General features: G+C 49.2%; 1 protein-coding gene across 1 annotated transcript in view; it reads left to right on the top strand.

Annotated features, from left to right (window-relative positions):
* LOC147699012 (importin subunit alpha-5) overlaps window positions 1-14,927 on the top strand; it is a 270,809-nt gene that overhangs the window by 125,325 nt on the left and 130,557 nt on the right. The gene's annotated exons all lie outside the window — the stretch shown is intronic.

Below are 14,927 nucleotides of genomic sequence, written 5' to 3'. Positions count from 1 at the left end.
AGTTGTTGGGCACGTTTGTCTGTGTGTGTCAAATTTTAAAATTCGACAGATATTCAAATACTCTGTTATTTATTCTAGCTATACCATAATTCTCCTGCTCTTGAACTTGCATGCATCTCTAGTATGCAAACATTACACAAAACCTTAGTGTTTCTTCAATCATGGTTTCATATCCAACATACATAGTCTAATTAGTCTCTGTAGAGTAACATAATTCTGCAGTTGCTACTGACATTTGTATGATGACTGCAGGCGGCAGTCTTAAAATCCCCGGACGCCTCTTAGCATTTACTAAAATTCATAAAACCAATTTGGTCAGATGTATCGTTCATGTTCAGAGACTGTTTATGCCTGCCTTATTAACAGTCCGAATTATACTGCTGCATCCAGCCCTCCTCGTCTCCACCTAGAGATTGAGCAAGTTAATACATTTACTAGACCTGCAAGATTGCCACTTGATTTTGTTGTATTAAAGTAGAAGTACATTATTTATTTTAGGTAGATTTTTCTGATTGTTTAAGATGGAACTTGTTGAAATTAATACATGCACTGTTGGCACCTGTGCTTGGTCATTAGGTTACAGGTACCCAAACAAATGAGACCTTTCGTTCTGCAGACATTGATGAAATGAGTTCCATTGAATTGGTCGACAGTAAAAGTTAATCTGTTCACATTGCCAAGAGACCCCTCCAGTAAACATGCTTTCTATGGATATTGTGCCTGTTTCCGTTGATAACATACATGACTCACTGTGCCAAACACTACTACTAAATCTGTCAATAGTGACATTTGACAGAATCTGAACCAGCCCTACCAGCATTATGGAGGAAGTTCTTGTATTTAACGTAATTAATACTTATCTTTTACAGGTGATCCTAATATGTGACTGAATATTGCTCAGTCCTGTGAGCCTGCCAGTGGCAAGTTCACATTTGATATTCTGCTCCCAAGTCTTCCAGAGATTATCTTAACGGGTGGCCGCTGTGCTGCCAAGTTGTCATTTGTCATGTGGGATGTCTTTATCCAGTCCTGTCTTTCTAGCTAGAAGCATTCTGCCTTCCAGCACTTCATTTTGCTCAAGGCTCTGCATGTGACGTGCTCTTAACCAGTAAAACAGAATTTACTCCAGGTATCGTTGACGGGGCAGATATGCGATTAACTGCTCCCCAGGCCAACCAGTGTTTCACGGCGGTTAGGGGATGACAGTCAACCATACAATTAAGTTATTAGTTACTCAAATTAATTGCCCAGATAAATCACTAAAGTTGGAAACAAATTACAAAATTACTTTTTAGGTTGTTTTGTTCAAGGAGTGAATTAATTGTTTCTCAGCACTTGAAAAACAAAACATCTTGAATGGGTCAAAGCTAGGTTACTGACAGCTAGCTCTCAGACGTTCCAGGCCTACAGAATTTCAACAAGTTCAGAGACCTTGTCACTGGGAAAAGTTTTTACAAGCCTCCTATTTTGACAAACAAGACAAGTCCTTGCTGACTGTATTAAGGTTTGTTAGAGTAGGGGGACCAGGAGAGGGAAGTTATTTTTAGGCTTCATTCCCATACTTGCAGAGAAGATTAACATAGCTCTTTTTGCACAGCTTAAAGTAGAAAAACTTAAATGTATCTATCCCCTCACATGTTCATTCAAAGTTCAGTTGATCATTTTGTCCATGCGTTCAAAATTGCAACCTTCTCTTTATTCTCATTGAGTCATTTAATTTATGATTCTTGCACAGCTATTTCATATAGGTTCAAACATCCATTCAATCTGAAGCTACTAAAGAAACGTTTTGTTTCTATTCCATATGAGAGGAGGGCCTGGGTTCCTTAGTGAACAAAGTAAAATCAGGCTCACTGTTCAACTACTCTCCTCCAAATATTTTTAATCTGGCAGCAGGGACTATTTATTTGGCCCTTGAAGGGATCCTAAATCTGTCTCGAGTGAGGTGGTTCCCACAGTCTGAAAGCATGCAGTGATTAAACCACTGTTAAAAAAATTAAAATATCTTCCTTGGATGTTTATCGGAAATCTTCAATCGATTCTCTTTGCTTCCTTTCTTGGGTAAGATTTTCGAAAAACATGAGCAATCAAATGTTGGAGTTTTTGGAGAAAAGTATCTTCCCAAACAGGCTCTTGGCCCGGGCATGGCACTGAGACAGCCCTTTGCCAGTTGTGCAGGACCTCAGAATGACATTGGATCAAGGTGGTTCAGTGTCTCTGATCTTGTTAGATCTTAGTGCCGTGTTTGAAACAGTCTCATACAATTTTTCTTGAGAGGATACACAACTCAGGAGTGATTTGTTAGGCCTGTGGATGGATTGCCTCCTTTCTGCAGGACTTGAGTTGTCAGGTTTTCGATAAACCTTTCGATTCAGACCCCTTATCTCTCAGTGACTTATGGGTTTCCTTGAATCAATACTATTCTATTTAATCTGTATGTTCATCCTCTAGCAAATATTATTCAATCATTTGGTGACTCATTGGTCTTGTGTGCTCAACACCTATTGTCACCCATCTGGCTCCAGAAAAACATACTGAAGTAGGTCAACTAAAAGATTGTCTTACAACAGCAGGCAAATGGATTGGCCACATGTTTAAAACTCAAGGGTGATAAAATGGAAGCTATGGTAACAAGTAATAACTTAAACTGCTGGATGGTGCAGTGAGATAAATAACGGTGATGGATCAAGCCCTGATCTTTGGACTGGGTAAGAGTGGTCTGCTTAAATCAGACACTCTGTTCATCACCACCCCCTTTTCTGAATCGTTTTTGGCCACTATAGGTGTGGCAGGGTATACTCAGACATGAGTCCCTTTCTCACTGCACCATTAGGATTCAAGCAAGCCGGGCCGAAGACGGCTGAAATGCCAGAAACCGGTCCCCGGTAGCTTGTCTCCTTTCTGGTGAAGAATTGGCTTGGTAGTTTAGTCTGCCCTGTTCCCATGATGCACTGGGCCAGGGACAGACTGATTTGCATATAGCCAGGTTCTGAGCTGGGATGGTGCAGTGAGATAAATAACGGTGATGGATCAAGCCCTGATCTTTGGACTGGGTAAGAGTGGTCTGCTTAATTCAGACACTCTGTTCATCACCACCCCCTTTTCTGAATCGGACTTTAGATTGCTGGCCAGAAACTTATGGTCCTCAGTCCCAATCTAAAGCCACTGGTAAAAAATCTAGTAATGTAACTCGATAACAAGTTATTTGAGATGCAGGTGAAGAAACTGGCTGCCGGCTGTTTTGGTCTCCAAAATTGCATAGAAAAGTTCTGGACATATTACTAAAATCTACGGAGAGAACTGTTGTACTGGTGTTGGTAACCTCTTGCCTCGGCTATGGACATGTAATATATCTAGGAATTACACAATGTGTACTGAACAGATTACAGGTTGTTCAAAATGCTGCAGCACGCCTATTAAGGCTGCCTAAAAATCATTCAGTTTCAGATTCTTTGATCAAGCTTCATTAAAAAAAAAGATTACATTCAAAGCACTTTGCATTACACGTGGAGTATATAACAATGAGGGTCCGATCCTTTTTACATCACCCCTACAACCCAGCAAGATTTTTGAGATGATCTACCTCACTCAGCAATGATTCCTAGAGTTTTCAAAAGTAGATTTGGCTCTTTGTGTGATCTAGTCATGAGCTGTTTTGGTCTTGACCTAATTAGCACTGGACGGCCCGTTGCAGGTAGCCATGCGCTTTGTAAGTCTAATAGAATAGATCCTTCTACTTTCATTAGCCTTCCATCAGATCACCTAGATGGTTACATTGTGAAGTGATCATCTTTGCCATCATTTCCTTTTTGAGTTCAGGCCTTTGACTTGAGGAAAAGATGGTTAAGACTTTTTTAATCTTGGACCGCACTCTGGGTGTCTAGTTTCCAAGCTGCCCTTTTTGGGTATGGAAGAGCTTTCATAATTACTAGGCAGACTGCTCTACTAGGACCAACTTCCAAGTGTCCAGTTACCAGTTACAGTAATGGCTAAAGTGTTTTTGACTTATCCCCAGGGTTCTGACATTAATTCTTGGGTCTTACTTGACTGCAATGACACCCTGAGAAAGATCTCAAGTAGGTGGCTTTGCTATATGGTATCAGTGAAAGTTAACTGTGTGTAGGTCCATGTTGTAACTGAAGTCTTGTAGATTTGACTGGCCTCTGGTACATATAATGGCATCCTTTTTTTCTCCACTTCATTACTCTAAACTCCCTCACATCATTCTTTCGTAGACCTACAGATAATTCCTCTGAAATGTTAAACACAAATGGGGAGCCTGCCATCACCACTCAAGAACCCCTGCTCCTAGGCATTTCCTCATCTGGGTGGATTTTGTTGCTAGAGTTTACCTCGGTGTTGCCAGGTGGGAAGTAAATCGCCTCACCTGAGTAGGTCAGCTGTCATTTAGTCTTACCAAATCAGCAAAAGTATGGATTTCTGCTCTTTAACACCGTTTTCCATTACAGCACTACTAGGAATACTGCTTTTGTTTCCCTACTTTCAGGGATGTCGCGATGACTTGCTGAATTAACTTCAAACAATTCGAGTGAGTCTAATATGAAGTAGTACATCTTATTCAAAATGGTCCTAGTGCACACATAGTGAAAAGAGCCTAGCTGCAGGAGGAGAATGAAGTTGCTGACTTCCTCTTCTTTTTTAAAAATGTATTATTTTTAATACAGCCTCATCCCCTGCCAGAACAGTATATTTTTCTGAGATCCAGTATCCTTTCTGTGTTTGATGGGTATCCATTGGTTAGTTCTGCTAGCTGTCCCGTGGGCAGTTGCTTCTTGTACTGCTGTTCCCTTCCTAGACCTGGCAGCCCATTTTACTTTTCAACAAGAATCTTCACTGTTTGTTTTTTGCTACCTTGCTGCAGTTTTAGAAGCTTGCAGTTTAACATAGCCAAGGAGCAAGAAATTTACAATATTGATACAGATGTTAAAGGGCTTTAATAAGAATTCAGTAGATTTAGTTGATATATCTAACATAACTTTTTTATCCATTCTTGACAATAGGCAGTTGGAACCTGTTCTGCCATATCGAGGTGCTCTGTCGTCTCTATCCATTGACGAGGATAAACTAATCAAATCTGTTAACATTTCCAAAACTCACTTCTTGATAAACAGATTTAGAATAGTGCCAAGCGCCTTAAGCATCATCTTTTGCTCCACCACAGCTCTTTGTTTTATTGCCAGCTCTTGGCGTAATAGTGCTTCTTCCTCTTATGTTAACAAAGATGTTAAAAGCGTTTGGTTCGTGTAGGAAAGTGCCCCTTTTTCCATGGTACCACCCACTTTTCGTCTGATGCACTTTATCTGAGGGTGCGCCGAGTCCCTGTCAATTCGGTTCCCAGTGCCTGTGTTCTTTCCCAAAACTTTACCTTTGTTTCCACAATCCGCTCACCTATAGTAAAAAGTACCAGGGGTACCGAGGGCCTTGTGACCAGAGAGTGTCTCTAAGGGCTTCAGCATATATTGTCACCCTCAAAGGCACCTCACCTAACGCACATACACTGCCATTTCAGACTGTGTTGTGGTGCAGACAAAACCTAAAAGTCGACATAGCAGATCCCCCTATGTGCCATGCCTACACAACAATGCCTGTGGCATTGGTAAGTCGCCCCTGTAGCAGGTCTCACAGTCCTAAGGCAGAGTGAGGGCATAGCTGCATGTGTAATATGCCCTGCTATGCCCCTACAGTGTCTGTGTCCATTCAGACATTGTACGGGCAGTGTAGCCATATTGAGTACATAACCTGGGAGGTTGTCATTACGAACTCCACAACTCCATGATGGATTTACTGAATGCTAAGTAGGTTGGTATCAAACTCCTCCGCATATTAAACCTACACTGATGCCAGTGTGGGATTTAATACAAAATGCACTCAGAGGGCATCTTAGAGATGCCCCCTGAAAAAGACCAACTTCCTCATGTCCAGCCGACTTGTCTGCACCAGCTTGCCACACCGACATTTTTTAAACCCCCTAAGGTGAGGACCCTTGTGCTCTTGTGGGTCAGAAACAAAGCCTGCTTGGGTGGAGGTCACATCTACCCCCTAGCAGGAACAGCATTCAGGGAGGTGAGCCTCAAATGCTTCCTGACCTCTGTAATGCTAGCCAGGGCCATTCCAGCCAGTGGAGATGTCCGCCCCCCCTGACCAGGCCCCACTTTTGGCTGCAAGGTCAGCAGGAAAATTAGTAATCAAGAGAGTTGTACCCCCTTTCAGCCAGGACCACCCCTAAGGTGTCCAGAGCTTAAGTGACTCCCTCCTTAGGAAATCCTCCATCTTGAATGGAAGGATTTTACCTAATCCGGTTAGGGGGATTCCCTGTTCTCAAAGGGAGGGGGCATTAAAAATATTTAGTCATTAAAAGGATTTAGTCACCCTAAAGGCAAGTAGCTGATTAGCTACCATCTGCCAGTACCTGTAACACCCCTAAATTCAGTATTTAGGGGCACCCTTGATCCTCCGATTCCTGCAACCTAAAAAGACTGACGAAGAGGATGCCGTGCAGCAAAGCAAGAAGACACATACTGCCTTGGCCCCAGCCCTACTGGCCTGTCTACTGCTTCTTTAGCCTGCGAAGAAGTCGGTCCCGTGGCCAGTGACTTCCATGAACCTGAGGAAGACTGCCACTCTTCAATAATGACCAGATTTCCTGAAGACAGCCGCCATGTCCAGAAAAACTCCATCTTCAAGGACTCCGGATCCAATCCGCAACCCCTGACTACTTTGCACCCGACGCCCACTTCTGAGTGGCTTACCTGTCCAGCGACATCTCCCCAACTATCCAGACTTCGACTCCATTGGTGGCTGACCTTTCCTGGACTCCATGAGGTCACTCACTTGCAGCCTCTTCATGAAAGGTTCCCCTGACTGCGACTGGCTCCAGCAATGAAAACCTGGTGACAAACGGCCACTCCTGCATCCTCAGGCCCCGACTTTGAGGAGCCCAGCCGATGGTGTCCAGCAGCTCTCCAACTTGCCTGCCCAACCATTGGTCCCCTTTTTTGAGCCTCCTGGTCTGAGCCTGTAGCCTCTTTGTGTGACCAGAAACCTCCATAGAAAAGCATTGGGCGCCTGGCGCTGATTTGCACCCGACTGCCCCACTGCATCTGGTGGTGCAGTACTTAACTTAAACTGAACCTTGCCCAGTGTTGGTCAAAAGCCTTGTAACCTGGAAGAGTAAGTTGAGAAATTACCTGTTAATGCATAACCCTGTTTTCCTCAAATGGGATTGCATTTCATTTTCATCCTATTGCATACAAAAGTGTAACCATTGCTATTGCACAGTTCTACTGTTCTAAACTGATATCACTAAAGTATTTCTACTACTGTAAAATCATTTACTGCCTTGCAAGCCTGTTCCTAATGCATTTGAAAAGTATTGCTACTTTGAAACTGTTAATTACCTGCAACTGGGATCTATTGGTTTTCGAAATCACAAGGTAATAACTTTTTGATACAAAACAATTGTTCTTGAATTCAGTCTTTCGGTGTCTTTAATTTCTTGCCGGAGTGTGTTCAAAAAATGCTTAACACAGCCCTCTGATGAGCCTAACTGCTCGACCACAATACCAGAAATAGAACATCTGAAAGAAACAGGTTAGTGTTAGATTCCTTACCTTAGAATATCCCCAGGCGTCAGTCTGTATCTGGAAAGTTTTGCGTAGCAGTACCCCTGCGTGTTGGTAGGCTTCGTCTGTGGCTCCGCGTCAGTCGTCTGCATCGTTGGTGCCGGGATGACGTCCTCTGAGTACTTAGACGCCACCCTCGCACGCTGACGTCAGTTTTATTTTATTTTTTTGCGCCAGCAAGCGGAGATCCGGAAAAAGTGGTACCCTCTAGTAATTTTTTTGACTAACTTTTTCGATCCTTTTTGATCTGTTTTCGAGTCGTACGACTCAATCAAGCCCTGTGCCGACTGCAACCGACTGATGTCGGTTACCGACCCCCATCACCGGTGCCTGTATTGCTTAGGGGCCGACAACTATAAGTCGTGCCCTGACTGCCGGGCCTTGACGTCGATAGCTTGGCAGGAGCGGTCCCGTAAGCGTCTCGAGCTCCGGCAGTCGGCCTGCGCCTTTCACGGTATCGGTCCAGGAGGAGGTCGAAGGACCGGAGTCATCACAGTTTGGCGAGTCGAGACCACTCGTCGGGCTCAAAGTCCTCAGGTAAGGGGCACAAGAAGTCGAAGAGGCGTCATGGCTCTTCTGACTCCCCCCCCCCCCCCCCGACGCTCGCGCGACGTGGCCGGGGGTTCGGGCGACACAGTCCACACGGCTCCGCTGGAGCCGCAGGCGTCGCGGCCTGATCCACACCCGCCGGTCCCTGGGCTGAACACGACGTCAGAGGAGATCAACGCATTCCTTGTGGCCATGAGGAATCGCTCTCCTCCGACGGGCCTCTCGGAGGTGCCTTCAGGCCCCGGGGTTCGTCTGGGTGCCTTAGCGGGCCGGTGGAGGGCCGGCGCCGTCGACGACTTCGATCCAGACGCCGCATGGCCCCACTGGATCCGGGTCGCCGCTGGTCGACCTCACGACCCCTCCTTCAGGGCCGGCCCCTAGGGTGTCGCCTCCAACGCAGTCTCCGGAAGACGTCGTCCCCGATTTTCCCGTCTCCCCCGCCCCTCCCCCCCCCACCCCCCTCGATCCGGTTACGGCACCGGGACGGCGTCGCCAACGCCGCATTCGACGTAGAGAGAAGAGCAATACTTCTATGATCCGGCCCCATCCTTTGACTCTGATTACCAGGAGATGGGGGGCGAGGCGGTTTGGGAGGGGTCTGAGGACCCTCTGGCAGGGGAGTGCCAGTCGTATCAGGACTGGGCAGTTGAGCTAAGGGAGGCCAGTGGTCTGGACATTTTGCCCGACACTAGATTTGTCTCCCCTCCTACTGTGGCTACGGAGGAGGGGGCTGCCTAGAGTGTGGTATTGACGAGGGCGGCCAAGACCTTGGCTATTAAGCTCCCCGTGTCGCAGCCGTGAGACTAACCTCCTCACTGAGGTCCTCAAACCGCAGGCAAGGTCTTCAGAGCCTTTACTGCCGTTCAATGAGGCCCTAACTGACGTTCTGCTGGGCACTTGGTCCAGGCCCGCTCAAGGTCCCCCTGTAGATAGGAACGTGGCCAGACGCCACCGCCCGGCCCCGTGCGACCCTAGCTTCCGGTCCACCCAACCCACCCCTGAGAGCCTGGTTATCCAGGCCTCTAACTCCCAGACCGCATTCCCGACAGCTCCCCTGATCGGGAATCCAAAAGGTATGAACAGTACGGAAAACAGATGTTCTCCTCACTCAGTTTGGGGTTGCGGTCAGTCAACACCGCTTGCCTTTTGGGCCGTTATACCCACTCTCTGTGGGACGTGCTGCCACAATGCCCGGAGGAAGCCCGGGTAAAACTCGCCCAAGCTTTTGCGCAGGGACGGGATGCGGCACTGTATTCCATTCGATGTGGGCTGGATACCACAGACTCACTAGGCAGGGCGATTGCAACAACGGTAGCGGTTCGCCGCCACGCCTGGCTGAGGTCCGCCAATTTTTCGACTGATGTCCAGAACACCCTTATGGACATGCCGTTTGATGGCAGTCGCCTCTTGGGCGACAAGGCAGAAAGTGCGCTTGAGCGCTTTAAGGACTCCAGGGCTAGGGCCAAGTCCTTGGGCCTCTCGGCCCAGCGCCAGCAAACTGCTGCCTTTCGTGGGCAAGGAAGCGGCACCCCCCACGTCCTGCCAGCCGCAGACTAACATCCATCTCTGCATCGGACGTGGTAACCGCCGTGGCAGTGCCAGGGGACAACGGCGAGGCCAGTCCACATCCACCCCCGCAGCATCTGCCTCAAAGCCTTCCTAGTCTGAGCTTTCAGTCCCATTTAATGCCAGTGCGGAACAGGGTTTGCCATCACCTCCTCCACTGGCGCACCATCACATCAGACAGGTGGGTGCTGCAAATCGTCCGAAGGGGCTATTCCTCCCCTTCGAGGCGACCCCTCCAGCCATGCCACCGCAGTACCACCGCGTGTTGGGGGATCACTTGAAACTTCTGCAAGAGGAAGTTCCGGCCCTCTTGGCCAAGAGGGCCATCAAGCGCGTTCCTGGGCCAGAAGTAGGGTGTGGTTGTTACTCCCATTACTTTCTGGTTCCCAAGAAGGGCAAAGGGGGCCTAGGCCCCATCTTGGACCTACAGAACGTCAACGGCTTCCTCCGGAACGAGAAGTTCAAGATGCTGGCTCTGGCTCAGGTCTTAGCTGCCCTAGACCCGGGAGACTGGAAGGTAGCATTGGACTTGCAGGATGCTTATTTTCACATCCCCGTCCTGCCGGCCCATCGGCGTTACCTGCGGTTCACAGTAGGCCGCGAGCATTTTCAATTTACCGTGCTCCCCTTCTGCCTTACCAGCGCCCCTCGTGTGTTCATCTGCGCAGATTAGGGGGGTCAGTCTTCCCCTATCTCGATGATTGGTTGTTGATGGCGGGCTCGCCCCAGACAGTCGTCAGCCACCTCCAGACTACGGCCGACCTCCTGCACTTGCTGGGGTTCTCCATCAATGTGCTGAAGTCACACCTGTGTCCCTCTCAAAAGCTCCTCTTCATTGGAGCTGTTCTGGACTGAGCTGTTTATCCTCCCGAACAGCGGGTTCGGGATATTCCAGCTCTGATTCCGATCTTTCAGCCTTTATCCCGAGTCTCGGTCAGGTTGACGCTGCGTCTTCTGGGGCTGATGGCCTCCTCCATCCTTCTGGTGCATCACGCCAGGTAGCGGATGCAGGCTCTGCAGTGGGACCTGAAGGTTCAGTGGGCCCAGCATCAGGGCAACTTGTCCGACCACGTCTTGATCTCGGAGGGCACTGCTAGACAGTTGCAGTGGTGGCTCATGGACCGCGATTGGGTCAGCGGCAGATCCCTCTCCCTACCCCAACCGGAGCACGTAGTTGAGACTGATGCGTCCCTCCTGGGCTGGGGGGGCCACATGGGAGAGGCGGAGATCAGAGGCCTCTGCTCTCCGGCGGAGTCCTTGCTCCACATCAACCTTCTGGAGCTGCAGGCGTTCCGGCTTGCACTGAAAGCATTCCTCCTCTCTGTCCGGGGGAGTGTAGTGCAGTTGTTCACGGACAACACCACCGCCATGTGGTACTCCAACAAACAGGGCGGGGTGGGGTTGTGGACCCTGTGCCAGGAGGCTCTGCGCCTCTGGCAATGGCTGGAACATCCGGGTGTGACCCTGGTGGTTCAACACCTGGCAGGTTCCCTGAACGCCAGGGCGGACTAACTCAGCGGTCGGTGCATGATGGATCACGAATAGCGTCTGAACTCGGACGTGGCGCAAGGTCTCTTTCAGCAGTGGGGAGAGCCTTGGTTAGATCTATTCGCCACAGAAGAAAAGCGCAATGTCATCAGTTCTGCGCGTTGGAATTTCCAAGGCGGCACTCGCTCGGAGACGCTTTTCGTTGCGAGTGGAGTTGCGGTCTGTTGTACGCCTTTCCGCCTATACCACTTCTGCCCAAAGTGCTGAAGAAGATCAGACGCGACCGGGCCCAAGTCATCCTTGTGGCTCTGGACTGGGCGTGAAGATACTGGTATCCTGAGCTACTCAGCATGTCAGTCGATCTCCCGATTCGTCTGCATCTTCAGGAGGACCTTCTGTTGCAGCAGCAGGGAACGGTCCTCCACCTGCACCTGTCCAGTCTCCACCTCCATGCGTGTAGATTGAGCGGCGACAGTTGAGGCCATTTGACTTGCCTCCTGAAGTCTGCGATGTAATTCTGGCTCCCAGGCGTCCCTCCACAAAATCGGTATACGCCTGCAGGTGGAACAAATTTGTGGAATGGTGCACAGCAAAGGCTGTGGATCCACTTTCTGACCCCCTTTCTGAGGTTCTCCTCTTTCTTCTTTCTCTTGCCCAGCAGGGCTCTGCTCTGGGCACTATTAAGGGCTACCTTTCAGCCATTTCTGCCTTCTTAAGGCTACCTGATCAGCTCTCTCTTTTCAAGTCCCTGGTTGTAAATAGGTTCTTGAAGGGCATCACTCATGTTTCCCGCCTGTTCCTTTTGTGATGCCTCAGTGGGACTTGAACCTTGTTCTGACTAATCTGATGTGCGCTCCGTTTTGTACCGCTTTTGGCCGCCATAAGTGTGGTAGGGTATGCTCAGACGTGAGTCCCTTGCTCACTTTGCCACTGGATTCAAGCAAGCCGAGCTGAAGACGGCTGGAATGCCAGAAACCGGTCCTCTGAAGCTTGTTTCCGGTCCAGGGAAGGCATGGCTTGGCAGTTCGGGCTGGACGGTTCCCATGAGGCACAGGGTCAGACTGATTTGCATATAGCCATGTCTGAACTGGGGTGGCAGAGTGGGCTAAAGAACGGTGATGGATTAAACCCTCACCTTTTGACTGGGTGTGAGTGTTTAATTGGTTTAGATGCTCCGTCCATTACCACCCCCTTTTGTACCGCTTTTGGCCGCCATAAGTGTGGCAGGTTATGCTCAGACATGAGTCCCTTGCTCACTTTGCCACTGGATTCAAGCAAACAGGGCTGAAGACGGCTGGAATGCCAGAAACTGGTCCTCGGAAGCTTGTTTCCGGTCCAGGGAAGGCATGGCTTGGCAGTTCGGGCTTGACTGTTCCCATGAGGCACAGGGTCAGACTGATTTGCATATAGCCATGTCTGAACTGGGGTGGCAGAGTGGGCTAAAGAACGGTGATGGATTAAACCCTGATCTTTTGACTGGGTGTGAGTGTTTGATTGGTTCAGATGCTTCGTCCATTACCACCCCCTTTTGTGCGCTCCCTTCGAGCCACTTCATAATTGCCCTCTTCGTCTTCTCACTCTTAAGACTGCATTCCTGGTTGCCATCACCTCTGCCAGGAGAGTGAGTGAGCTTCAGGCTCTTTCTTCGCAACCTCCTTTGCTTACTGTCCAACCGGACAAAGTTGTTTTGAGAACGCGTCCCTCCTTTCTGCCCAAGGTAGTCACAGCCTTCCACATCGGGCAGTCCATCACTTTACCCACCTTCTTTCCACCTCCGCATCCCTCGAAAGAGGAAGAGAGGCTCCACCGTCTGGACCCAAAATGTGCGCTCTCATACTGGCACACGCCAGTTCCGGGTGGATGACCAACTCTTTGTTGGTTATGTGGGCGCTACGAAGGGACTGGCGGTGCACAAATGGACCATTTCCCGATGGGTTGTCTTGTGCATCAAGGCTTGTTATTCACTGGCTAAGAAGGAGCCTCCTGTGGGGCTACGTGCCCATTCCACTCGGGCCACGGCGGCTACTACTGCCCTGGGTCGGGGAGTCCCCTTGCAGGACATATGTCAGGCAGCTACGTGGGCCTCGCTGCACACGTTCGCTCGACACTACTGCCTGGACAGCCAAGTCCAGAGAGATGGCTTTTTCGGCCGTTCCGTTCTTCAGGACTTTCTGGTGTGATCATTGGTTTGCAGACCCACCATCGGGGTTAGTATTGCTGGGGTATCTATTCTAAGGTAAGGAATCTAACACTAACCTGTTTCTTTCAGATGCACAAGTTACTTACCTTCGGTAACAATATATCTGTAAGAAACAGTAGTTAGTGTTAGATTACCGCCCCACCCATCCTCCCCGTTCTGCGAACCGATATCTATGGTTGAGTTGAGATGGGACTTGTAAAGCGCAACTTTGCCCGTAGGCGGCAAGGAGCCACCGTAACCAGTTTACGGCCTCGGTGGAGAAATAGTGTACTAATTTCCTCAAGGTTCTAAGGACACCGCAGCATGTGGAAGTCGTCCTGCTGACCTGTTTGTCAAAGGAGAGCTTGGTATCGAAAAAAACACCCAGGTTCCGAGCGGACTGAGAGGGCGTAGGACAGGCTTCAAGGGCGGAGGGCCACCAATCCGTTTGGTCAGATCTCCTCCTTGCCTCCGAAGATTGGCACCTCAGTTTTTTCCCCATTTAATTTGAGGAAATTCCTCACCATCCAGCCTGCAACTGCTTCCATGCAGTTTCTAAAGTTCCGAGCTGTGATGTCAACAGTTTGTGAGAGAGAGACCATGATCTGGGTGTCATCGGCGTAGGATAGAACTTCCAGCCCAAATGATCTTACAAGTCTGGCGAGTGGTGTTACATAGATATTAAAGAGCGTGGGGCTCAAGGACGAACCCTGAGGCACCCCGCACTGCACAGGTTTGGCTGGGGAAAGAAAATCGCCCAGCTTGACCCTTTGTGCACGGCCATCCAGGAAAGATTTCAGGAGGCTAAGCGCCGGCCCGTCCACTCCTATCTCCCTAAGGCGTTTGGTTAAAATGGAGGGCGATAGGGTGTCAAATGTGGCTGTAATGTCGAGCAGGACCAGAAGGGTGGTCTGGCCACTGTTGACCTTAGCACGGATGTTATTTGTGACAACTGTCAGGGCGGACTCAGTGCTATGTGCCCTCCGGAAGCCGTGCTGGGAGGGGTCAAGTAGGCTGGAGTTCTCCAAGAAGGCACTCCGATGGCTGTTTAAATGGGCCTCTAGCATTTTTGCGGGGGCTGGGAGTAGTGAGATAGGCCGGAAGTACTTTAAAATCCCGGGATCCTTCTAGGCCTTTTTTAGGAGGCGCTTAACTATGGCCATTTTCCAGGGGGTCGGGAAGACACCTTCCTGGATTGCCAGGTTGATGACTTCCAGAAAAGCAGGAAGATGAACATCTCTGCATTCTTTAAAGATCTTCAGGGGACAAGGGTCGAGGGGAGGATCCTGATTTAAGCTTGTCTAGATGTAGGTTGAGTTGCTCTAGTGTGAGCGGGGGGAAGATGTTAAGATTACCCTGTCATGACTCTATTGGATCTTCTTTCACGGGATGTAACACTGGGACAGCTGAGGGTCCTAGTTCTTGAATAAGAACTTCTAGGCCTGAGTGGATGTCAGTTATCTTTTCATTGAAGAAAGTTGAAATCTGATCGCAGAGCTCCT

Source organism: Lissotriton vulgaris, chromosome 8 (assembly GCF_964263255.1).
Source record: "Lissotriton vulgaris chromosome 8, aLisVul1.2, whole genome shotgun sequence".
NCBI lineage: Eukaryota > Metazoa > Chordata > Amphibia > Caudata > Salamandridae > Lissotriton > Lissotriton vulgaris.
This window is presented reverse-complemented; position numbering and strand designations above follow the sequence as displayed.